At 49.0% G+C, this 25354-nt stretch overlaps 1 protein-coding gene across 6 annotated transcripts in view; it reads left to right on the forward strand.

Annotated features, from left to right (window-relative positions):
• The first annotated feature begins 21903 nt into the window (after positions 1 to 21903).
• LOC135901456 (uncharacterized) overlaps positions 21904 to 25354 on the forward strand; it is a 276089-nt gene continuing 272638 nt past the window's right edge. For all 6 annotated transcript variants that reach the window (XR_011512074.1, XR_011512073.1, XR_011512072.1 and 3 more), the window contains exon 1: positions 21904 to 22369. The gene's annotated coding sequence lies outside the window, so the exon portion shown is untranslated. The remainder of the gene's footprint in view (positions 22370 to 25354) is intronic.

A 25354-nucleotide genomic window follows, 5' to 3' on the forward strand; every position in this document is an offset into this window, starting at 1 on the left:
TCGTCTGCTTCAGTAGCTCGGATGCGTGTCCCTGGAAAATGGAATGAGTCATCGCATGTTCGTGCCAACGCGCTTGTTTTCTTTCTTGAGACAACATACGCGAACTACCAGTGGTGATGCGCGCACGTTCTAGGCCACGTTATCGCTATTTCGTGAAACGCAAGTGACTCAGCCCGACTCGGCTGGCTTAGAAACGGCCGAATATCACCGATAGCGTTGCGCGCGCCAGAGATATCCACTAGAGCGACGCAAGCGCCGGCGCTGCCATCTCTTGTTCATTTCGCTGGTTACTCGCACCGCGGGAGGAAACTTCAAGGCGCCGCCTTGCGTACATTTCTTTTTGTAAGTTAGAAAAAGGCCGTTGTCATAACTTTTGATTGTGCGAAAAGGCATTAATCTCGATTACAATACAAATGCAGCAGTGAAAAGTGGACAACATTGCTGAAAGTTTGCTATATTCAACCAATATTATTTCGTATTTACGCGTTCTTTTAAAAAACGATGGCCCAAAACACAAATGCCAACACCACCCGAGAGCGATGCAAATACTATGAGCACGCGTTATGAACAAAAGATTTTCGTGGCGCCAAACGACGGGGAAAATGTGGCGATACGCATTCCTCTCGGCTGCCATTGCATATGGCTGCCCATTAGCATAATTCGCGCGGCTCGTCACAGCAAAAATTATGGCGGAAAATCTCAGCAATGGCGGCCCTGCGCAACGTCACGCATCGTCAAAATGACGTTTACGAAACAGCCCTTCCTGTGACGCTCCTCATGAGATATTCCTTCAGCCAATCAGCAAGCTGGCATGGCGCATATCTTGAATCGTCACCACATATTCGCGCAATTGCAGATGCATTGCACTGGCTTCTGCACGCTACCGCTCACATTCTTTTTGAAGCGCTAACATCACAATATATCTGCCAAGGACCAAAAAAATGTATTAGTCCATAACATTTGCAGCTCCACGTCACGTTTCGTCATCTTGATGAAAACGCAAAATTGCATTTTGCAATACTTCCGCTTCCCGGCACAAATTTCAAAACACGTGATCTTTCGACAGCCAATCAGAGAGTAAACATGGCGGATAATGGCGGCCGTGCAGCCGCCATGCGTGTCCAGAATAGAGCCCCAGGCTGTAGCTACGAGGCAGCTCGGCACGTGGTCCGATGACCAGCTATCAGCTTGGAGCGCCACAATCTTCGTGTCGTCGCTTGGTCGCTTGCTTCTCGAAATTGTCAGAGCCTATGATACATGAAACAACAATGCGTGAGCTGCGAACAGTCGGCTGCAAATCCCGTTCGGTGCTTGTGGACGATCGCTTTTGTAGGCGACTGAGTGGAGGGCGCTGCGTGCGATGTCAGCCGCTTCTGCGTGGGTTGGGGCGCAGATCGCCTGCGCGATGGAAGGCGATCAGGCTGTAGCTACGAGGCAGCTCGGCATGTGGTCCGATGACCAGCTATCAGCTTGGAGCGCCACAATCTTCGTGTCGTCGCTTGGTCGCTTGCTTCTCGAAATTGTCAGAGCCTATGATACATGAAACAACAATGCGTGAGCTGCGAACAGTCGGCTGCAAATCCCGTTCGGTGCTTGTGGACGATTCCTTTTGTAGGCGACAGAGTGGAGGGCGCTGCATGCGATGTCAGCCGCTTCTGCGTGGGTTGGGGCGCAGATCGCCTGCGCGATGGAAGGCGATCAGGCTGTAGCCACGAGGCTACAGCCTGATTGGCCTGTACATAATTGGCATGTACATAAGCTATAAACAAAAAAAACAAACGAAACTGCTATCTAGAGACTGAATGTGCTCGGTGAATTTCTCCAACCGTCATCTGTTCCTTGTCTAGTAAACCTAATTTGTGCATGCCTTTTTACATGTCCATCACGCATTAAAAAATATGTACGTTCTATGTGACCGGCAGGAAGTGGCAAGAACCGATTCGACAACTGAACATTCATAGGTCAAAGAATTATTTTATTTTCCACGAACAAAATTGGCGACGAATTCATTGCAACGTATTTTATTTACTTGACTAACCTTTTTTCAAAGTAACTTGCATTTTTTACTAGCCGGTCACGTGCACGTGCTCTGGAAATCAGCGGTCATATAGTATTCTTTCTTTTTTCTCAAGTGAATGCGCATGATCGCATAAAACTTGATTAGTTATATCTACGATTACAAATCTTCACGTCCAAATGCGGGCGTTCACCACATATAGGTGGTTTCTCCCGCCTGACTGGGGTGTTCCAGAATAAATCGCCGGAAGCAGAATTCACTAAAGTGTGGTAAATAATGATTAATTTTGTACGCGTTCAATAACGGTGAGTATACCAGGACTGTTTTGAACGACTTCATATCTCTGTGAATAAAGAGGTTTGTGGAGGTGGGCAGGGGGGTACAGCATCACGTTCATTTGAAGCTTCAGGCATTTTTCTTCATCGTGTTGCACATACTTATGCTTCTGTAGTCGCTTGAGGGTTGTGTTCGGAGGCTTGCTCGAAGAAAGCTGCCTCTACAGCAACACATAACGTTCACAAGCTTTTCCAAGTACTGCACTACACTGTTTGTGGTGCACATATGATCTTGTATGTCGCTGTTTTACTTTGGCTTGATGTAATGCACACCGGGCCGTGCCTAATTGTCAAGCCGTCTGCTTCTCTAAGGATGATTTCTATTATAATTTTGAAGGTAGTATAGGCGCTCGAAATAGCATTTTGGGGATTTTGTTGTAGCTTTTCATGCAGCAAATTAGGTGCGATACTCTTCAACGACAACACTTTCCATAACTCAAAAGATTCCACCAACGAGCTAGTTGGTGAATTCGCGTAAAAGGACTCCCTGATAGCCGCTGCATGGCGTCATCTTCAATAAATTAAAGCTTTCAGTGTAGGGTACAGAAGGCAAGATCACGGCCGTGAGCTTCTTTATCACAGTGAGTAGTGCACATTTTGAAGGCAAGCGCAACAACATTTCATGTACGATTGGTTTGCCACCTGCATGAAGTGCATCCCTGCAAGCTTCCGCCGAAGTGCCTGCCAACACTCGAGCTGCTTCTGTTGGTGAACATCGCTTTTGCATCACATTTATTGGCTTCGACATGTGTTCGCGAAGACCCTGAATAACTAGGTCGTGGAACAAGCGTCCATGTTTCCAGTGAGAGATCAATATATATTTGTTCCCAAGAATTAAAATATAGATCGTCGTTCTTAACATGACGTTCACACACGTCGGACTTATCTGTGGGGCATTCTTTCTTTCGTGCAGCATGTGATTCTATATAAAAAAACTCTCTGCCGTTGTCGTGGTGCGAAAAAAAGAAATGACCACCAGCATCACGTTGCATCTGGCCACTGGAGCAGTCGTGGGCAAAGCAGAACTGCATAGGCAACTTCATCCCATTATGAGACGCCGAAACGCTTCAGTGCGAAACCTTTCGCCGGAAGAAACCGCCGCACATCACACGACGCCAAGAACACGCTCACAGTAGCGGCAGACGAAGCAGCACCACCGAAATGAATGCAGAAATGAAAGTAGAAGCGAAACGGGAAGTGGTAGAAGTGACGAGAGACGCGACCGCAGCGCCACTAGTTTGCGGGACCGCCATTTTGGCCATGGACGTCTTGCGCTGGAGTTTGATGGCCTCGAGCTCCACCACTGGAAAAGCTGGCGCCACCGTCGGCGTGACGTGCTAGGAGGGATCACGTGGACATAGCGGCCGCGTCGGCTGCTTCGGGCGCGCCGAAGCGAGCTGAATACGAGTTTAAATTCCCTCGTACGCTGCAGTCCTCATTTAGTGGCGAAATTTTCCAGCTTCGAGTGTCTCCTTTACAACGCTTGAAAGCACTACAATAGGTAGTGGCTGCCTTGGAAGGCGCGCAACGTGGTAAGCTACTGCTCGGTGCCGCAGGGCCGGACGCACGTAACGGAGGCCGGTGTCAGCCTTATTCACACGTAGCCGCAGGACAAGACGCTGCGTGAAGCTTGGCTCGCGAAACATAAAACCGGCAAATAGTCATCGGCTACAACTCGGGTATGCAGCAAGCACAGACGCGAGGAAGATTTCTGCTACGGCGCCGGGACTGCGATGTTCCGAAAACGTGCACTGAGACGCTCGCCCGAGTCAGCTGCCCGACTAATGTCATGACGGTTTGGTCTATGAACTTGTCGATGCTATAGATACTGGCAAGTTCAGTGGAGTGGAAAGGCAGCGGTAAGAAGCACATTTAATAAAAGCATGGCATATGGTCATGTTTGTGTTATGAATTAATGCACTGGATTACAAAAAAGGAGCAGCGGGAAATCGCACGCTGAGAACACCGATAAACATACAGTGCGACGCAACTCGAGAAATAGTATTGAAAGGTCAAAGAATTTAGAAGAAAAAAAAAGATTGAATCGTCGCGACGGCACATCACAGTCCCCGTGGGCGTCGAAGTCTCTACAATGAAATTATTTTTGAACGGCTCTGATAGCGCCCACACAACAATGGTTGCTTGTATACTGTCAAATGCTCATATTCTGCGGCCTAAAGCTCATGGCACGGTGCGAAAGCGCGCGCGGAGAAAGCGAAACAGTGTGCGGACAAGCATGCAGACGCGCAGTCGGTCGCTGCGAATCTGCGCGATCGCTGCATTGAGGCTTCGTTCTATTACGCTCCATTTAGTTATACTAACGCTATAAGAACATATTTCCCATAGTCTGCTCTCAGCGTTTACCTCCCTTTCACGCAAGAAGCCGGTTTCGGGAGACTCCATCGCGGCGACCGCGCGCAGTGGCGTTCAGTGTACGTATTCGGTAAAGAGATAGCGTCTGTAAACGATTGTGTGCTCTCAGTTTGCCCAAGATTATTATTTAGACAGTAAGAAGCTTCTCTCGTTTCGAAAGTACTTACAGAGATGTCCGGGAGAGCTCGCGCATGGTGTTTTCATCGAGCGCTGACAGCAAAACCTATGAGGAGTGCGCCGCGTGATCCCTCATACTACGCCAGCGAGGCGCTTCCGATAGATGGCGACTCCGTAACTCCTCGCCGCCAATAGTAGCGGCGCCTGGTGGCGGCGCGGGAAACGACATCTGGGTCGTACCAGCTTGGGTCGTATTGAGCCCTGGCTGTGGCGAAGCACGTTTCTAGGCCGAGTTTTGCGTCGATTCGCACTTTTTTCTGCCCTGTTGCTAGTGCGAAAAGGCTCTTCACTTCTCACAGACCACGCCGACCACGCTGCGAGCTCGCCGCAGCCTATAGTTTAACGAAAACGGACTCTCCGTGAGACGTATTGCTGGAAGCAGACGGAATCGGCGACGCCGATCCGGAGAGACTTAGCTCAGCCTCGAAAAAGCGTCACCGTCGTTACTTGTGCGTCGTCGGCTGCCATGAACAAGAAGGCCTGAATCCCAACATCAGATTCTACCGTTTTCCTTCAAGGCCTCACGAAGCGGAGCGTCGGGCGCGCTGGTTAGCTGCAGTTCGTCGCGCTGGGTAAGCGAAACTTCGCGCCATGCTGACTGCTTCGCCTGCCTTGAACCTTGCTTATCTTCGTTCTAAAATTCGGTCTTTTGCACCTACAGTCCCGACGGCAGACCGACATAGCAGCAGGCATGGCTGGTGGTTCACGATTTGAGACCCAGCCACAGCGGCAATTAACAATTCGACCCGTGCGAAGTGGTGCGTGCAAATGAGCACAAATGGTCGGGCTGATTCGGTGACAATTCCCTACCCCACTACGAGCAGCACAGGTTAGAGAGTTAAATGTGCTTATCCTTGACCTCTAGCCAGCACGTTCATGAGGCAGCACACCAAGGTAGTATTGATTGCAGCACATCGATGTTCGAGCGCTGTCATTAAAAGCTACATCAAGCGAGCAGCGCACGAGCTCGCGCGATTCGCACGTAAGTACGTTACTGCGCGAGCTCATAGCATTGCATCAGTTATTTATCAATTGCTGAAGGGGCAGATGGCCGTTACTACAGTGCAGCAGGCATAACTATTTGTCTAGCGGCATGCAGTCAACAAATATTGCAGGAGGCCCGCCGTTTTGCGGCATGTCGAAAGACCGCTGCCGTTGCGGCGCGTACGATCGCGCGCTCGAGCAGTTAGTAGATCGCGGCATGCTGAAAGACCGCTGCCGTCGCCGCACGTACCGTCCTGCGCTCGAGCAGTTCCGTACACATGATGCCGGCTTATCGCTGCTGTGAATTCATTTATAGCAAGCATTTCCTCGCGTTTGTGCGCCTGAATCTAGCAGCGTGCAAAGCTTACCTGAAGTTCAACTTCGTACGCAACTCGCTTCACTTGCGATTGACACCGCGCTCAAACTTCCACGCACACGTATTCGGCGTTGCATAAGTCGTTGCCTTTACGCAGCGTGCCACCCCTGAAAAAAATCTGCGGCGCCCGATATTCGCTGCAAGCCGCGGTACAAAAAAAAAAACGAAAGTGGCGGGTCCATATTGTAAACGTGCTTTTCGAAGCAGACGACCGAGCTTGGTACTACCCAGTTGAGGACAGAGAGCGCTGTTTAGCACCATTTTCGCAGCGCCCCCTGGGCAATGCAAGAGCCCCATCTCCCAACCGGAGCTGTGAAACTGAACGGAAGGCCGTCTTATGGAAAAGACACATGGTGCTTTGTAAAAAGCGCTATTTAAAAATGCACATGATAAAAAACGCAGGAGTCTGAGCCCCTGAGCACCTACATTTGCCGCTCCCAGCTGTTTCACTTCACCGTTTATTTTTCTTCGTGCCTCCATGTTGACTACCTTCATACCTCTTGAGGTCTCTGCAACCGTGTTGGCTGCAGCTTGTTGCATTGCTTGTGGCCAGTGTTGCCAGGTTTGTCTACATATAGCCAAATTGGGCTACAGAAAAACAGTTTTGGCGTTGACTTGGGCGAGTTGGCTACGTGGCTATGTTTGGGCTACTGAAAATCTGCAGATTGGCTTTGTTTGGGCTATGAACGGCACCTTAATCCACGCTCCAGAGGTGACTCTCATAGCCTTCAAAATTTGTTTCTACTCTATGTTTTAGCTGGTTGAGCCATCAGCGCGGCTGTGCGTGTGTGCGCGAAATACTCTCCTCCCCTTCAGTGCATCGTTCTCTGAGCCGATGATTTTATCATTGACGCACTTAAATTTACACCGTGCTTCACCGTGCCAACATTTACTCCAGCAATGTCGTCTCATCATCTTATCCCGACACCCAATCCCCGGGCATCGGGATGGGCCTGGGTGTGGAGGGTGCTTCACAATACACTGTACTAACATGGCTATTAGCCCCGAGAACGAACTACAGGGGCGCTGCGAGCGCCGCTCGCGTGACGTCAGGGCAAGGACTCGCGCCTGTCGTCTGCTACAGTTCGGGCAGTGTCCGGGCGCTTTCGGCGGTGTTGTCGTTTGCGCGCCCTCGTTCTCTTTGCTTGTATACTTGTGGCGGTCGTTTCAAATACATTTTTACGACGTCTTCATTTGCGAAAATTTATTCAAAGAGCTTATTTCTTAGACGACAATGCAGCTCTCGAAGGCAACGCTACAGTGCCAGCCGAAGGAGCGCAGACAAGCCCATTGCGGGTTTTTCAATCGACAACCGCAAGAACATAGAATATAAGAATTCACGTATGATACGATACCTGCCGCGGTGCAACAAGTATGTCGCAGACGCTGGCTATACATGACTTCTGCAACAATTACAATCCGCTAAAACTTATTTGCTCACGACGAGTAGTTCATGGTGTAATATCGAATTTTTGCGTTTCTTCACAGAAACGCTCAGCGGTTACAATACTGCAGTTAGGTTCTACAAGTACAACTTGCTTCTTTGACTGCTTCTCAAAACTAGGCGGTTCTTCACGTGTTTATATTAAGCGGCGACAATTTGAAGTAAAGCTAATGAAGGCTTACGTCTATTTACAGAATACAAAATGGAGTGTACCAATATATATTCCCTTTTCTGTGCTACACGTTCAACTCACTTGAGAAATTTACTGGTGCTTGTTACTTGAGGAATATACATGACGAATTTGTTTGGCGAACTGACAGAGGCTGCTCGGCCTAAATGTTTTGTGAAATATGCCTGTTGCACCGCATGCTGCAGCCAGAAAGAAGTCGAAGCGTCAATCATTAGTAGTATGGGACATATTGAAGATATAATTCCCCTGTGGAGGGTCAGAAATCAAATGAATATATATGTAAGTCTTGTGGTGTTTTCTTTATGAATGTTTGCGATTGGATTGGAGCAAACTTTATTTTGCCTGCAGTTGGGCGAGGTTCTCTTTTATGTACCGACGAAGCGAATAGTTCTCCGTTTGCACAATTAAACAACGCTGGATCGAGACATGGTGAGACAGAAAGCGCTTGAATTTAGCTTTTCTGGGCAATCTAAGCTGCGCTGTATTAGCTCAAGAATATTTTAGCCATTCCAATTGAAGCTGTAAAAACATGCTTTATGGTTTCAATTCGAAATTGTAGTGAACTGATGGGTTTCACGAACAAAGCGTGCCTCGCCATACCGACAGTCGGTTGCTACCGTTGCGTGATAGGTGTGCCATATTGTCGACAGTGGCGTAGCAACAGGGGGGGCCGGGGGGCCGTGGGCCCCGGGTGCAAGGGGCTAGGAGGGGGGTGTCATATACGCCTGAAGACACCCCTCTTTCCGCCGGCTTGACTGGGCGCAAATTGCTAAGAATGTTCCGGTATCCAGTAGCCCGAGCTCATGCACCCGATGCATTGCGCCGCAGAATTGTCGGCTGCAGCTCTATCAACACCCCACGAAATAATTCCACGAATGTGCGGGCTAACAAATTTAATTCGCGAAATGGTCGCTAAACTATTCGCCTTAGCGAAACGTTTCATGTGGGGTGCGCTCGTGCTGTGCATTCATGCTGGGAGCAGGAGTCGCGAAACATACAGTGAGGCGTTGTAAGGCGTTGGGGCTCTTGGGTCCCTCTTCCGTTCAGAACGCGCAGCGAAGACGAACAAAGACAGCAGCAAGAGGGCGCTCAACCAGCGCGCCCGGCGCTCGCGTTTACGGCGAAGTGTTCGTTGAGAGCGACGTAGCCTAAGTGGGGCCGTCAAAAGTCGCGAATGGGATTCTCTGGATCGCCTTCAGACTCGGTTCGGCCAAAGAGTTTGGAGGCGTATGACTCGACAGGCTGTAGTCGCGGGCCCGGCGCGATGCCCTGCTCGCTTTTATGCGAAGCATACTAGCCGCACAACCGCGCTCTTCCTTGCTGCGCCGCGCGCGGCCGCGTAGCTACCATATGACGTCATAACAGCTGCAAAAGTGGAGGCTCAACTCGTGCGCTCGCTTGCGGCCGCGTAGCTACATTGGCCTCGAGCTCCACCACTGGAAAAGCTGGCGCCACCGTCGGCGTGACGTGCTAGGAGGGATCACGTGGACATAGCGGCCGCGTCGGCTGCTTCGGGCGCGCCGAAGCGAGCTGAAAACGAGCTTAAATTCCCTCGTACGCTGCGGTTTTCATTTAGTGGCGAAATTTTCACGCTTCGAGTGTCTCCTTTACAACGCTTGAAAGCACTGCAATTGGTAGTGGCTGCCTTTGAAGGCGCGCGACATGGTAGGCTACTGCTCGGTGCCGCAGGGCCGGACGCACGTAACGGAGGCCGGTGTCAGCCTTATTCGCACGTAGCCGCAGGACAAGAAGCTGTGTGAAGCTTGGCTCGCGAAACATAAAACCGGTAAACAGTCATCGGCTACAACTCGGGTATGCAGCAAGCACAGACGCAAGGAAGATTTCTGCTACGGCGCCCGGTCTGCGATGTTCTGGAAACGTACACTGAGACGCTCGCCCGAGTCCGCTGCCCGACTAATGTCATGACGGTTTAGTCTATGAACTTGTCGATACTATAGATACTGGCAAGTTCAGTGGAGTGGAAAGGCAGCGGTAAGAAGCACATTTAAAGAAAGCATGGCATATGGTCATGTTTGTGTTATGAATTAATGCACTGGATTACAAAAAAGGAGCAGCGAGAAATTGCACGCTGAGAACGCCGATAAACATACAGTGCGACGCAACTCGAGAAATAGTATTGAAAGGTCAAAGAATTTAGAAGAAAAAAAGATTGAATCGTCGCGACGGCACATCACAGTCCCGTAGGCGTCGAAGTCTCTACAATGAAATTATTTTTGAACAGCTCTGATAGCGCCCACGCAACAATGGTTGCTTGTATACTGTCAAATGCTCATATTCTGCGGCCTTAAGCTCATGGCACGGTGCGAAAACGCGCGCGCGCACAAAGCGAAACAGTGCGCGGACAAGCATGCAGACGCGCAGTCGGTCGCTGCGAATCTGCGCGATCGCTGCATTCAGGCTTCATTCTATTACGCTCCGTTTAGTTATACAAACACTATAAGAACATATTTCACATAGTTTGCTCTCAGCGTTTACCTACCTTTCACGCAAGAAGCCGGTTCGGGAGACTCCATCGCGGCGACCGCGCGCAGTGGCGTTCACTGTACGTATTCGGTAAAGAGATAGCGGCTGTAAACGATTGTGTGCTTTCAGTTTGCCCAAGATTATTATTTAGACAGTAAGAAACTTCTCTCGTTTCGAAAGTACTTACAGAAATGTCCGGGAGAGCTCGCGCGTGGTGTTTTCAGTGAGCGCTGACAGCAAAACCTATGAGGAGCGCGCCACGTGATCCCTCATACTACGCCAGCGAGGCGCTTCCGATAGAGGGCGACTCCGTAACTCCTCGCCGCCAATAGCCGGGTCTCAGCTCGTGCGCTCGCCGGAAGGTGACCATCTGTCACGGTCACGCGCTCGCCGGCGCGTGACCGTGACGTCATGCGCTCGCCGGCGCGTGACCGTGACGTCACGCGCCGGCGCAGCGCCCCTAGCGGGAGGAGCGGGAGTCAGGTGGTGGCTGCGGCCGCGCGAGTTGGGCCCCAGCTTTTCCTCCGGCTGTCGTGACGTCACGTCACGTGGTTAAATGGTGGCTGCCCGGCCACGCCCTAGGGCTGAACTGAGTGATTGCAATACGCAACGCATAACAACTAAAATAAAGGCTAGTACGCTTCGCATCCTGCGCTTAACCTTAGCTAAGCCACAGTCATTTTACTTTCCTTCTCCTGCTCGCTCCGAGAAGCCGCTGCGAAACCTGCCGTTATGTTTCACGCTTTTCTTCTTACCGACGAAAGTTTCAGAAAACTGTTGTTGTGTGACTTCATGTCACAAGTACAATGTCTGTATCAGATGCACAGAATTTTATAAAAAAAGGTGAATTTTGTAAGGATATTTCCCGATCGAGATTCTATGAAGTTATGTCGTTTTCTGATTACTAGGAACTCGGTAGCGCGAAATATATGGCAGATAAGTAATAAACATATGCTTAATAATCCCGTAATTAGTACTTATAGAGGAAGCACTTCAATTTGAGAATTGAGGACTCAAAGTGATATTATTAACTCAACAAAAACTTCTTAAACAACATCGTTTTGGGTGCTACAACCTACAGTACTTTGGCACTGCGGGCGGCGCCCAGTATAGACCGTTTTTTCGTAGGCGCCGCCATATTGTGAGCTCAGTGGCGCCGCCTATGATCAGCGCCATACTGGCTTGGGTGAAAGCGGTCTTTAGCATGGCAGGTATACGCACGGCGGTCGGTTCTGGCGTTTGTTTTCGCGGTCGTGCGCTCTGTTTAGTATGACGTGTGTATCCTACGTGGTGAACGGTTCTGTGAGACGTGCTGAAGTGGTTTAAGGCGTTATGGCCGGAATTTCTGCTGGCGTTGAGGTGGACGGAACACGCAGCGCGATGTGTGCGCGCATATTTGAGCCTGCAATCAGCCTCGGCGATCAATTGTGTATTTCTGAATGTTCTAGTCATTAATGTGACCTTATTGCAGTATTATCCTCTAATTCTAAGCTGCGGTTTACGAGCCATGAAACATACGCGATGATCGTAACAGCGTGGGTACCGTTCTGCTACGATAGGAGCTGTGATGTTAAACTTTGACAACCGTTCAAACTGTTCGCTGCAGGTTACATTGCGTGACTACTTGGTTCGATGGATGAGGTTTTTGCCCCTGAATAAAATAGTTTTGGCAAGTAATAGCAGCATACCTTACAGTCTGAATTAGGCTTGTCCAGCAAAGGGACTGTTTACGAACTGCGCGAGCATCCTAAGCAGTGGTAGGTGCTGGATTACATATATCTTTGTTCTATATACCGCATGGTCCAAGCATACGGCATCAACGGTTATATATTTATAAACGTTGTGCGGCGTGACTATGCGAGGTCCTATTGCGGCGTTAGCCCGTTTACTCTTGCTCTTGAAAGATGATGATACCCGAAATTTTTTTTCGGTTGTGTTCGTTCCGTTCTCTACGACGCACTCACACGTATTACGAAAATTTTGTCCTCAAAAATAGGCATCGCATTCTTTTTATGCGATCCCTCTCATATATTATGGCGGTATACAGGCCAAGAAGGCAATGCCGGAGCGCACAGCTTACATATGTATCGTGCTGGTTCACCAATCGCATTGATCGCTGTGTTGAGCAGCGCCATCGGCCTCATGCAGGAAGGCTAGCGTAGACATATGGTAATTTGAAGCCTACTAGACTTGAAATGCGCGAGAACGATGCCGGCGCATCACAAGTATTTGATAGCACCTGCCGCTTAGATGTTTCGTGGTTGCTTTAGGTTGGCCGTACACGAGCATGCGCTCTTATGCTTTATGTTTTACTCCCTACGCCAAGCGATCAGATAGTGAGCAGATTTACCTTTTCGTGCGGCTAATACAGAGACACCGCTTTCCTTTGTTGAATTAAAACCTATATAAGCAAAATAATTCACAACACATACACACACCGCGACTGATGATGTGCGTACACCGCGGCTGATAAAATGCGCCACATTTTTGCGCCCCCAAGAGATATTTCTGCCTACAGTAGCTACCGATGCACCGAAAGGCTTCCCTGACGACCTTATATGAACGGACACGGCGTAAATTTCACAGAGTACGATCTAAAACATCAAGAAATCGTTCCGCAGCACGCGACAGCAATACTTTCAAGCAGCGCCGCGCCGGATCGCCCAAGCCAGAGAGGAGGAAAGGCTCTCCGCGCGCCCAATCCTCCTCGCTCGATGAAACGGTCTATATGGCAGCTGCGAAAGAAATCTGAAATAGTGGACCAATGACGTTGATACCTTAATCCTCTCCATTGCGAGTGCAGACAAAAATTAGTGCAAGCTTTCGCTGGCACGGGCTTCATCGCGCCCTTTTCTTTCTTTTCTTTATGATGACGCCAAGAATCGACGCAACGCGTGTTCTATTCTGTTCCCAATCTTGCTGTGGTACCGCAGCTCGGATAATCACGTTTGTCCGTATAGCAGCAAATGAAAACAAGGCTTTATTGATAAGAATGAAGATAACTTGTAATTGTCATAGCATTGGCGCCCGCGCAGCGGGGAGGCAGGTAGCGTTTCCTAATAGGGTGGGGACACCAGCGTCACTGACAAACAATTTAATATTCGTTTTCGTTCAGCGATGCCCACAGACAAAATACTGCGTGCCATAGTACAGTGGTGAGCAGCCTTGTCTAGAGCGCGACGACGGTGCTCTGCGGTAGTGTTCCTGCGGAGCAAGTCAGCGCCACCTAACGTTGCGCTCTGGGTTTGAGTTATGCGTCCCGCGCGCATGCGCGGCAGAATCAGAGGCATGCCTGCTCATCGCTTCCTTGTCCAACCACCGCCTTGCGAGTTCGTTTCGTGCCCCGAGGGGCGCGCTGCTTGCAATTGTGAGGCTGTGACGGCGGCGAGGGCATCGCCGTGCCACCGTGTTTGACGAGTGTAACGAGACGGCCAGGCAAGCAAGCGCGAGTGATAGATTACCGCGCATTTCTGCACAGGCACCACTCGCCGCGGCCATAATGTCTTTCGGCGTGTATCTGCACTGTGTATTTAGCTAAGGGCGACAGCCGACGAAAATAGGCGATGAAAATAGACACCAAACAACCACATAGGCCCAATTCTCGCACTCTTAGCCTGGTCTGCGCCTGAAACGCGCGATCACCCGCTATCACTTGGACGTGCTTCAGAAACGCGCGATCACCCGATATCACTTGCACTTGCTTGCCTAGCCGCCCCGTGATTCGCGCGAAACGCGTTGGTTTTCCGTCCGCTGTTACATATCATTCAGCGCGGCCCTGGCGGACTGAAGCGCAAGCACTGAGGCCGAGAACCCACGAGCAGGCACCGCTTTATTTTGGCCGCGCATGCGCACGAGACGCATAGCTCAAACCCAGAGCGTAACGTTAGATGGCGCTGACTTGCTCCGCAGAGTAAAGCCCCTCAATCTCCCAAAGTAGCGCCATTCACTTCTCTCCTCCTCCGCTCGGCGCGGCCTCGACGGTGGCGCCGCCGGCAGTGGGCCTGCCGTAGCAGACGACGGCTAACACGCTACGGGAGGAAATCTGCGGAAAAGTTAGTTCGAGTCCTGCGGAGCAGTTTTTTCAATCTAGATCTTGCTTTGTCAGTCGGTAACTGGCCTTAAGAATGTCGTGTCGGATTTGCGGAAGAAATAGAGAAAAGCACCATTATTCAAGGCGTATTTAAGGCGTAAAGCGCGCGCACGTTGAAAGTTCGTGTTGCTGAAACACGACACAAGCACGCGGTGTGCTCAGGCACGCGAGTAATTACCAGAGTTTCAGGTTTTGACAGCGCGAAAGTATGTGCACGTGGTTTCGTAGGTTAATTTACGTACCTGCAGGATGCTTTTGTTCGGCCGGCGCGTGAGAGATTCCGACTGTCTGCGGTCAGCAATGCCTGGCAGCAGGGCCGTTTCTGTTCCGCGCCTTTTACAGATGTACGTAGCTCATGCACAGGTTGTGGCGGCCATGAGCAACGTTTTCACACATAGGCGGTATAGATAATTTTAACAACTTACCAGCATATGAAATCGTTATTTATTTATTACAGTGCAAATGGCTAGAATTTGATAGAAAAGAAAGAAGGAACTTGATGGGACAACTGGAAAGAGGTTCAGAAAATAATTATCCCCCTCCCTCATTGGCACCAGCAACACTTTTGTTGAAGTGCTAATTTTATCTCTGTATACTACGTGCGTCTGTATTCTTTTGCGTTGTAAGTTTTCACAAGGAAGCAGTGTTGCGTTAACTGGAACAGTCAAGGCACACAAAACAGAAGAAAAGTTGATTCTTGGGTTTTACATCCCAACACCACGATCTCATAAGGCACGCCATAATGGGGGCTCTGGATTAATTTTTTTTGCAGCTGGGGTTCTTTAACGCACCCCCAATGCACTGGACACGGGCCCGTTTTGACACGGGCGTCAAAAGAAGAGGTTGGAGGAGCCGTGTCACTTAACAAAGCCGCGCGTTCTTTGCCACTTGCTCGAAGTCAGCCCGCCCGATCTTGTGAATCCACACTTTTCTTCGTTTTGCGTTGCTCCCGGCGGATGGTAAAACAAAAAGCTTTTTGCCGTCACTGGGTCTGTTGTGGCAACCGTAGGCGCAGCAGCACGGCATCGCAATTAAGCACTCGGCCCTAACACATTGTATAAAACTACCGCGCTCCTTCAAACCGCCTGCCGTACTTCGTCGCGGAGGCCCAAAAATGGGGGTCGCAGGCCCAAGATTGGGGGTCGCAGCGCGCTGGAAAGAAAAGATATACAAAAGCGCGGCGCCTGCTCTGCGCCGGAAAGAAAAAAATATACAAAAGCGCGGGGCCCGCTTTCACGTGACACAGATTGGCCAATGGGGGAGCGGAGGAGGCTGGGGCGACAGGAGGAGTGGAGGAGGAAGCGCCTGGGTGAGCGGGGTGGCGGAAAGATCTAAGAATGGCGCTACTTTTGGAAAATTGAGGGGCTTTACCGCAGAGCACCGTCGCCGCGCTCTAGACAAGGCTGCTCACCACTGTACCTACGAAGATTTTTGTGAAGTTGTTGTTGGGCAAGATATGAATGTCGGGCTTCAGTTTTGCAAATTCAATATTGCCGCTAAAATTGGTAATTAAAACTTTATTATAAGGATATTTTTGTTACTTGTGACGTGAGTCATGTTTTCCACGATGCCGCATTTGTATTGGCTGCCAAGCCTTACAGTCTCACAGAAGATGTGCACATGGGCTTATCACACGTTATCAGTGCAGTACCCTGTGTTATTTGGTGCAGGAAAAATAGCGTGTATATCTGCTGCATTCGCGATCTCTCGAAAAGAAAGCGAAGGAGAGGGGGACCCGGGGAACGTGCGCCGTATCCAAGGCGGCTGTACATACTGGTTCTGAAACCCGGAAATTGTCGATATCTTCGCCTTCCTCGACTACATCAGGGGGGGGGGGGGTGACAGAAGACCTATGGGCCCCGGGTGCCAGACGACCTAGCTACGCCACTGATTGTCGATAAAGGTTACTGAGGGCCACTATGAAACACTTCATCGCTTGCAATTGATTGGCCCTCGATCTTAACAACGAAACTTTGCTCTCAGTAGTGATTGCTACTATGACGTATTTCTGAATTAACTATGTAAATACTCTACATCACGCGCCATCGTGTTAGCAGCCAAGAGCAATTCGTTTTTTGGGGGCCTGTTTCAGAGAGGGGTGAAACTAGCAGGAAACGTTTTCATAAAAGATGGGCGCCTAACTCTTTTTTTTACGTATTATTAAATGGCCATATTTGGCTAGAACAACTCACCAGAGTAATAAGAATCATGATGACAGCTTCGCTGGGCAATGTCTTTCTAACACGGATAACATGCTGACGCCAATTACCAAGATTTTTCTTTCATGTAAAATGCAATGTCTCTCATAGCTAAATTCTAAGGGAATATTAAGTGTTTAGCCAAGCATCGTACACAACTTCGCGTATTGAATTTGCGGACATTCTTTTTACGCAAAACTTATGGACAGACACGGCGCATATATACATTGTAAAACCAGTAGCCCCGTTCAACGCTATATAGCTTGCGATGTCCATGCCCCAAATTTTATTGACTCACGTGCTTTAGGAGAAGGAACTGTGGTTCAGGCATGGCAGCAGAAAGAAGCCGACAGCCTTCAATAAGTGCGGTACGAGCCACCCATGCCTCAAGCATACACGAAGGGCACGAGCGCGTGCGGCCGCCGAGCGAGACGGAGCGAGCGGCGTCCTGGCCGTGACGTCACACGCGAGAGGGCGCCACTCCTAATTCTCGCCGCTAATAATGCTGAGAAACGGAGAGCAATACGGTTAGGCGATCGTGACGCCGACATGAAAAAAGGGAAGCACGGGTAGATGACACGCTTCAGTGCGCCCATGGCGAAGGCGTCTGGTTGAAGTATGGTGCTGGGCACAGTGTTCGACCTAGTCCGCGTTTCTCACGGTAAGCTTTTTACTGCCATTTTCATTTGTGTGCGAAATACACTTTAACGCGACAGGCGTTAAGGGCGCCGTGTCGCGGAAAATCCGGCGTCGACGCCGTTGTCCGTGTGAGAAAAATGATCGCGAATCACGTAGGCCCTTCGGTTGGCGCATATGCATTACTGAAATAATTGTTTTTCTCAAAGTAAAACACCTCAGAAAATTCATAAAGTATGACTTACACTCAACCTGCAAACATGGTAGCGTCGAATTGTAATTTAAGTATACGTGAAAACATGTTTGTTACGCGGAACCTCCAACACAAACCCCTTTTCCAGCTGCCATTCGAAGTCTTAGTAGGGGGCCGATGGTTTGGGCTAGTTGGTTTTCCATGAGACTGAGTGATGCAGCGCGAAGCAGCACAGGGGACACTGGGAAAAAACGAGGACAAGCGGTTACTGCCAAGTAGGAGCGGCGCGCCCCGCTCGGTTCCATGCGACACCATCCAGAAGGCACTCGCCTCCGCGGCAGCAGGGGCGCTTGCCGTGCGAGTGGAATGAAAAAAAAAAGAACCAGAAAGCTCGCCTTCGTGTATATTGTTCGCATCCAGTGTTTGCAGGTAAACATTATGGTTGCATACGCTGCAGTTGCCGGGAAGCTTGAGAAGCACTCGGGGATCTTTGAATGCTATCACGTTCCACTCTTCAATGTGAATATTAAAGAGCTGAGAACCAGTTTTCATGGTACCTATTTTTTAATACAATGGAAAGTTTACCGGTCAGAGTGTGTAATCTAGAAGTGGTAACGCGGAAAACGCCGTGAAACATTTTTTTATCGGAATTATTTTATCTGCAGTGAGGATGTAGTCTTTCACTGGCAACTTGCTGAAAGCGGTGATAGGTGAGCGCGATAGTGATTATACGCCGGCATTAGTGGGAGGCAGACGAGAAGTGCGGCCGTAATTGTGACAAATTATTTTGTCTAGCAATTCGAAATTCCCGCGATTCATGTTTTCGGAAGTGCTAAGTACTTTTGCGGTAATAGCTACGTGTTTACATTTTTTCCTGCCCAACTGCTTTGGTATTTAAACAGTCAAAGTAAAACTATTCGGATTGAAAACGAAACGACGATTTTACACGTGATACGCAGTTCAGCGTGTTGCCGTAGCCATGCGTGCGCTTTTGTTTTCCGAAGCATAGAATAAAGCGAAAGTGTCTAATATTACAGCAACTGCAATATTAAGGAATATTTATGTTGTACTTAATAACAGCCGACTTACAGTAATCTCATCGACTACATCCGATGTACCAAGATTTCATTGCCAGGCCTCGCCATTTACTGGCTTTTGAGATCTTTGTGAATTTAAAATTATAATCCCTACTTCAATCGCGAACAGCATGTTTGTTTCTATCACCATAAATCGTGATCAGTTCATTTCCATCAACGTCTCACAACACTTTCTGGCCAGTTGTCCTCCAAGCGTCCTCCAAGTTCTTTGTTCGTGCTTCCATTCGACATTCATTTCGATGGTGGTGGTGGTGAAAAACTTTTATTTATAAGAAGGCCAAAAGTAAAAAAAAAATTAAAAAATTAGAAAGTGCAGCGCAGTAACTGTCTCTGCACTTTACCCCAACCTTTCCTTCCCATGAAGAATCTCCTTCTCTCTTACTGCCTCCGTCTACACTTCTACCTCTGTTGAGGCCGAGGAGGCAGCTATTGCCCTTGCCGTCACGCAAACCTCCGCGAAGTACATCTTCAGCGACTCTAAACCTGCGGTCTACAACTACGCGGTTGGACGGGTGGCACACCCGGCCATCGGAATCTTGCGTTCCGATACCGTTCCCTCTCGCCCCATCCAAATCATCTGGGTGCCCGCTCACGCGGCCCATCCTGGTAACGAGGCGGCCAATTCCATCGCTCGAGATTCGACTGACCGAGCAAGCCCGCCCCCGCCGGGAATGGATACGCGCGTCGCGCTCCTCACGTACCGCGATATCACGCAGCGCTATCGCCTCTCTCATCTCACCTTCCCCCCTCCGCACCAATCCCCTTCCCAACCCCGCCAACACTTATGGCGCCACCTTCAGGCCCATACCTATCTTACTCCCGCACGTCTTGCCCTCTTCCACCCCGGGACGCACACGCCGGCTTGTCCTTTATGTGACGGCTCCCGCGCCGATTGAGTCGGAGAGAATTGTCAGTGACGGCAAGGGCATGTGCTGGGTAGCGGCGGTACCGGGCAGCATCTACGTAAGCCACGGCGGCCTGCCGTTCGTACTGACGCCAGAGCGCAGAGGCTCGCGCTGCTCTACGGGAGGGGTGGTGTTCGGGATGCATATTTTTAGGGAGGGGTTTAACGGTTAGGAGGGGCAAGACATGGGAAGGGATGGGCAGTGATGTGGGAAGAGGAATAAGAGGGGAGAGATTAAGGGTGGAGAGAAGTGCGCGACCCGAGCGGGTGCGGGAGAGACGGAGGAGCTGGGCAGAGGGTGTTGAGCTGGGCCGTGCGGTGGGCCTCCGTCAGCTCCGCCAGGGAGTTGTGGACGCCCATCGACAGTAACTTGAGTTTCCGGGGCCTAAAAAAAGTGTTTTGTGGGCAAGCATTATGTAGCTGTTGTAGATGTCAAACGTCGACCGTCACGGCATCACGGACATTTCTTTTTTACGACGGGTTGTACAAGGGGTTACTGTAGTCGAATGTGAAAATGTATGTACATACAGACAAAACTGAAAATAGAAATGGCTATATTTGGCTACAAACTTGTTTTGCTATTATTGTGTTTGGCTACATTTGGGCTACAGTTTCTCTAGCTTTGGGCTACGCCGCGTGGTCCGGCCTGGCAACACTGCTTGTGGCATGGCTTGTGGTAATGGCGCTTTGCTTGGTAGTTTAAACCACGACCTACTGGAACTCCAGACCTGCACAGATATCCGGCTTCTATGGGAGCAGCTTGCGCCCACTTTCGTTCAACCGACTGCCGTAGGTGGCGCTTTTATAACCTGTTCGTCTGCTACGCGGTGGGCGGTTGTGCGGCGTTGTAAGTAGTACGGCAGCTGTTGTGTTGCGACGAACTGCTTCTCTAGTTGACGATTTTTGCTAACACAGTGACAGAGATGTCACAAGGCTTTGACCGGTCACTTGGCTCCAAAAGTTGCCTCCCCGAACCTAAAAAATGTCGGAGCATGTAGTCCGCTGCTCTCTAAAATAGCGTCAAATAGCCGCCCCCACTGCCTTTTTCAAGGAAATTATTATAAATCGCATTGTGTATAGAGTTCGCAACGTACCCAACAGTTTCATTGTACACGTTGTAAAATTCGCGTCTGCGCTCTTTAGAAACTTGAAGCCACCGTAATGCTCGACGACAGAACGATTACCACTCATTTTAACTCTTAAAAGTTGTCCGTGAATGCGTCACGAGTTCAAAAAGTGAATTACGCACACAGCTGCACTGCGTGCGTATCTTCAGCACCACCGTTATGTTGCCGCGTACTACGCGGAAAAGCTAGCTTTACAGTTTGAAAAGAGTTCCGTGACATGATTTTTAAGGCCTGCACTGCAGCACGTACGTTTTAAAGCACTGGGATCGCTTAATTTTTTGCAAGCTTTCTACTGAGCTAGACATCCAACGATATTAAAAACAAGATATGCTCACCTTCCCTTGAAACAGAATCGATCAGACTATTGCACATATCGGGTGGAGGACTTACTAGTGAATACTTTTACTATACTTTTACCAGATCATCTTCCTTTCACTACGGCACACAGTAGTAAATCCTAATGTCATCTACGACATTAGGCTGTCTGTAATCAACTAAAGAAAGCTAGAATATTCTATGAATCTTTTTAAACAATTTTTCCAGTCTCTTAAGGAGGCTAGGAAAGGGAAATTTATGCCGTTTATCTAGCATTGCAGCGGCCACCTATGCTCGTTGTTTACATTTCTTGCACCGCTCATCCTCTTCTAGTTTCACTATTCAAACGCAAAGCATTCGCAAAGTTGTCTTCTTTTGTATATTTGTGAATTTATTCATTTACCGCCAAAACAAGCGCTTTGTGCCTGCCGAAATGGCAAGACAAGCGCTGAACAGATCGCAGAAGCAGACGACAGCGAACAGGTTATGACTAGCGCCACTCTGCTCGTACGTTCTTTCCCTAGCGGCAAAAGGGGCGAACTAGACCAGGCGTGCTGGAGGAGGGAGATCTGTGCAGGTCTGTAGTTCAGTAGGTCGTGGTTTAAACGTGCACGCCTGTGAACGTTGATCCTGTGTGTGGCGCGTGTTGTCGCGCGTGTTGCATATTTGTGTGCAAGTGACACGGATTTAAGTATAAACCCCATGCAAGCGATCTTGCACGCGACAGCGACAAGCGACGCGATGGAGATGGCCGTCGTGTTCGCTCGTCGCCTACAAGTTGCACCCCATGCGAGCGACGACTTCGAGCGACGTCTCCCCAGTGTTGCCGGTATGAGGGCAGCAATACAGGCGCCGAAACTAGCTTGACGCGTGCTTTATTAACTTAAGTTGATGTATTTTACTGCAAAAAACAGCATAAAATATTTTTGAAAGTCTTGCAGTAGGTTCTTATCCTTGCACGTATAAAAATTCAATCGTTTGCTCGTTCCGTGCGACAATCGGAAGTACTGGAGTTATGTACATCCAGTTCCGGCTTTGCGCTATTGGCTAGTCGCTCATAGCACTTCCGGGCGACGAGCGACGAATTCTAGATTTGCAAAACCGAGCGATCGCGCGACAAGACCGAGCGATCTGTTCAAGCGACGGCCCGATCCGTCGCGCGAACCCGTCGCTCGTCGCTGTCGCGCACAAAATCGCGCTAATGGGGTTTAGCCTTTAACCATGCGGATTCTTCGACCTGCGGCTCCCTGCACTGTCGCACGCCGGACAAGTAGGAACTCTGCCTCAAGCCGTGTGGCAGTTGCCCCTCTTCTCAAGACTGGCACCAGCAGCCGTAGAGGAAAACCCTTTCTTTCCATGCTGGTCTTTCTTCCCTGGTGCCGGCAGTACACGATGTCCACGGAAGAATCAAGGGCACCACCTATTAAAGGTAGGAGTTCAGATATATCCGGATATGTAAAAAGGTGGGCTGTGTCTGTTGTCCCGGCTGTCGGGAAAATTTCTGAAACGATTTTCTCCCTGCACTCAGCTCCTATTGGCTCTCGGAAGGTTAGGTTAGGCTAAGGCACACCTGCAGGCCCTCGAGTGCACCTGCAGGTGGTTTCTTTCCAGCAGTTTGTCACGTGACTTCCGAGCGCCAATAGGAGGTGAGTGCCGGGAGAAACTCGTTTCACAAGTTCCCTCTGCAGCCGGTAGAAATAAACGCTGCCTAAAAGATGTGTCATTCGGAGTTGCGAAAACACAGCATGCTAAGTGTGTTGCAGCTTGCTCGCAGCTTAAACTGCTTTGCAAGTTGTCTCGGCATAAGAGTGGTGCGCATACATAAAACAAAAAGTTCGGCGACATGTTACACTCCTGTAACACGTGAAGGCGAAAGCTTGCTGTACACGTGGTAATGCCGTAAGTTATACGATCCGAGTTGTCAGACTCTTTGCAAGACATAATGAGCTGCAGTGAGAAGTAAACGTATGGGGTTTTAGGTGGACCTCCTCAACGACACATGCGAGCACCTAATGCACCAAATAAGGGTTCCTTCTTTCATTCTCTTTCTGTCTTCCTTTCTTTCTTTCTCTCTTTCATTCATTCATTTTTTTTTCATTGTTCTTTCTTTCTTCCGTTTCTTCATTCATATGCAGCCATTGCTTTGCTTGCTTTTGCTGGTATGAACCATTCCTGACGATAGTTTTTGCATCACTGGACTCGACACCACTTTGTTTGGGTATAAGCCATTGCAACGAGCCACATAAGTTTTTTGCCTTAATACAAGAGCACGCTCTCAGTAATGCTTTTCAGGTAAGCTTTATTGTGTTCATATATGAAATGCCTTGGTGTGACTCATTGTTTCCATTCCATGGCAAACTAGGATACAATATGTTTTCGGAACTTTGCAGTTCACAAAGGGGCCTTGAAAAACGTTTTTAAGGGTTAGTGATGTGCTTTGTGGGGGTTTTTGTATTCCTCAGCTCACTCAACAAAGCTCTTACATTTATTTGTACAAGCTTGTCATACAGCTTCTTCAGGTACAGCAGCTCTTGTAAAATTTGATGCGAAATTTTTGCTGTTTCAATGTTTTGTGTGTGCAGTGTGTGAAAGCTGCACTAAGTCATACACCGATAAACATAAGTTCAGCTTATATGTGCAGCTTGTCTGCCTTATAAGAGGTGACGAACAATCATGTTGCCGCAACGGTGACAATAGAGAGAGACAAGAAGGGAAGGCAGAGACGTTAACCATGGTCTCGCCCTGTTAGAGCGTGTGAGTCATGTGGCAATACATAGTGGGGCTAAACAAAATAGCTTACTTAGGAACACCTTCAAGCCACCTTCTGTGGCTTTTTGTTCCGGGTTCCTTTTCCTGTATTGTCATGGGAATCAGTAAACGTCGATTCACTTTTGTCACTGTCAGTAAATTACAGAACAACTAGCAGTGTGGAAGGTTGCTCCTTAATCTGTTCAGCTACACCTGAGCAACACTGGAGAAGTTCCGAGTCTTGCTGAAATATTGCTTTCCTGATGCTAGGTAAAGCGACCTTAAAGACATTGTCCCCACTCATAAACAAAAGCACAGTGGCATTTATAGTGCACAGATGAATGGGCAGCAAAAGTAAGCAGTCTTCCTTTCCTATAAAAGAACTTCAATTGGAAGCCATGATATTCTGATTAGGCAACTCCATTTCTTCATCTTTCTATTTTTCTAATGAGAAGTTTGGGGCCGCCGCTAAAGTGCCATGGGCCTGCTGCAATTAATGGCAGATAGATACCTGCCTTTGGCATTTTAATGTGGAGGAGGTCTATGTTGAGATATATTAATCTTCATGTAGGCCTCACAAGTACAGGTCAGCTGGGCTGGAATTTCACTTTGGCCATAATTAAGTAGTATAGATACTTTTTCCAAAGCAGATTGCTCTAGAAGAACAAGATGGTGCATTCAGGGGTGAATGCCCATGAATACGAAACTATCACACTGCACTTCATTCATGCTGCAAACTGTGGAACAGTAGAGGCATGACATGCGAGTGGCTGGCTGTGGAAATGGTGACTGGCAATTTAAGGAATGGAATGAATCTGTGTGACCTTGTCCACGGGCCGCTGCTACGTAAGGACTGCTTGTGTTGCCGGTCCTTCACGATGCATGGCTTTCCTCAAAGATAAAAAAATGCACTCTTCCACCAGTGTTGTATCGCTAACCTCCAAAGGAGGGACTTCAACCCCGAACATCGGAAACATGAGTACGATTCGTCAGGCAGTATCAAAGGGAGTAGCATCACTTCATGGCATAGTTTCTCGCACTTTATCTACACACATCCACCACAACTCATGTGCTACCTTATGCCCACTTTATTACCAATGATACAAAATAACTGAATGGGCGCAGACCCAAACAAGTATGTCGAAGCATGGGTGATGGCAACTACACTGACTACACATGAATGTTCGAAGCTGAATGTTTTGGGATAGTCCACAGAGTAAGTATGGGACTAGTGATAATACATCTTTGGTGCAAGCTATTACAAAGTGCAGAACATCTAGGTTCCAAGCCTTGTGCGCAGCGGGAACAAATCTATTGCAGCTAAGCACACCCTGAGTAATTAGGCAGAAAATAAATGATCAGATGGTGACAGCACTGGAGAAATTTCAACGAGTCAGAAAACAGAATATACTGACCCTAATTTAATTCATGAGTGGAAAGTTTGAATAGCTTGGAATACATTTCTAGGCCTTGTGCTACTTGCGCTGTTTCAACAAGGCCTAATGAGCACTGAAAGCGTTCACATGTTCTCTGAAACTGTGGTCAAAGCTTCACACATCCACCCATCGCCATCTACGATATCTGTCAAAACGGAGGTTTGCTGAGCCGAACAGGCGCCATGCACCTCCATTATAAACACATAGGCTATGGAGGCAGCTGAGGCAAG

This window comes from Dermacentor albipictus, chromosome 2 (genome assembly GCF_038994185.2).
Source record: "Dermacentor albipictus isolate Rhodes 1998 colony chromosome 2, USDA_Dalb.pri_finalv2, whole genome shotgun sequence".
NCBI lineage: Eukaryota > Metazoa > Arthropoda > Arachnida > Ixodida > Ixodidae > Dermacentor > Dermacentor albipictus.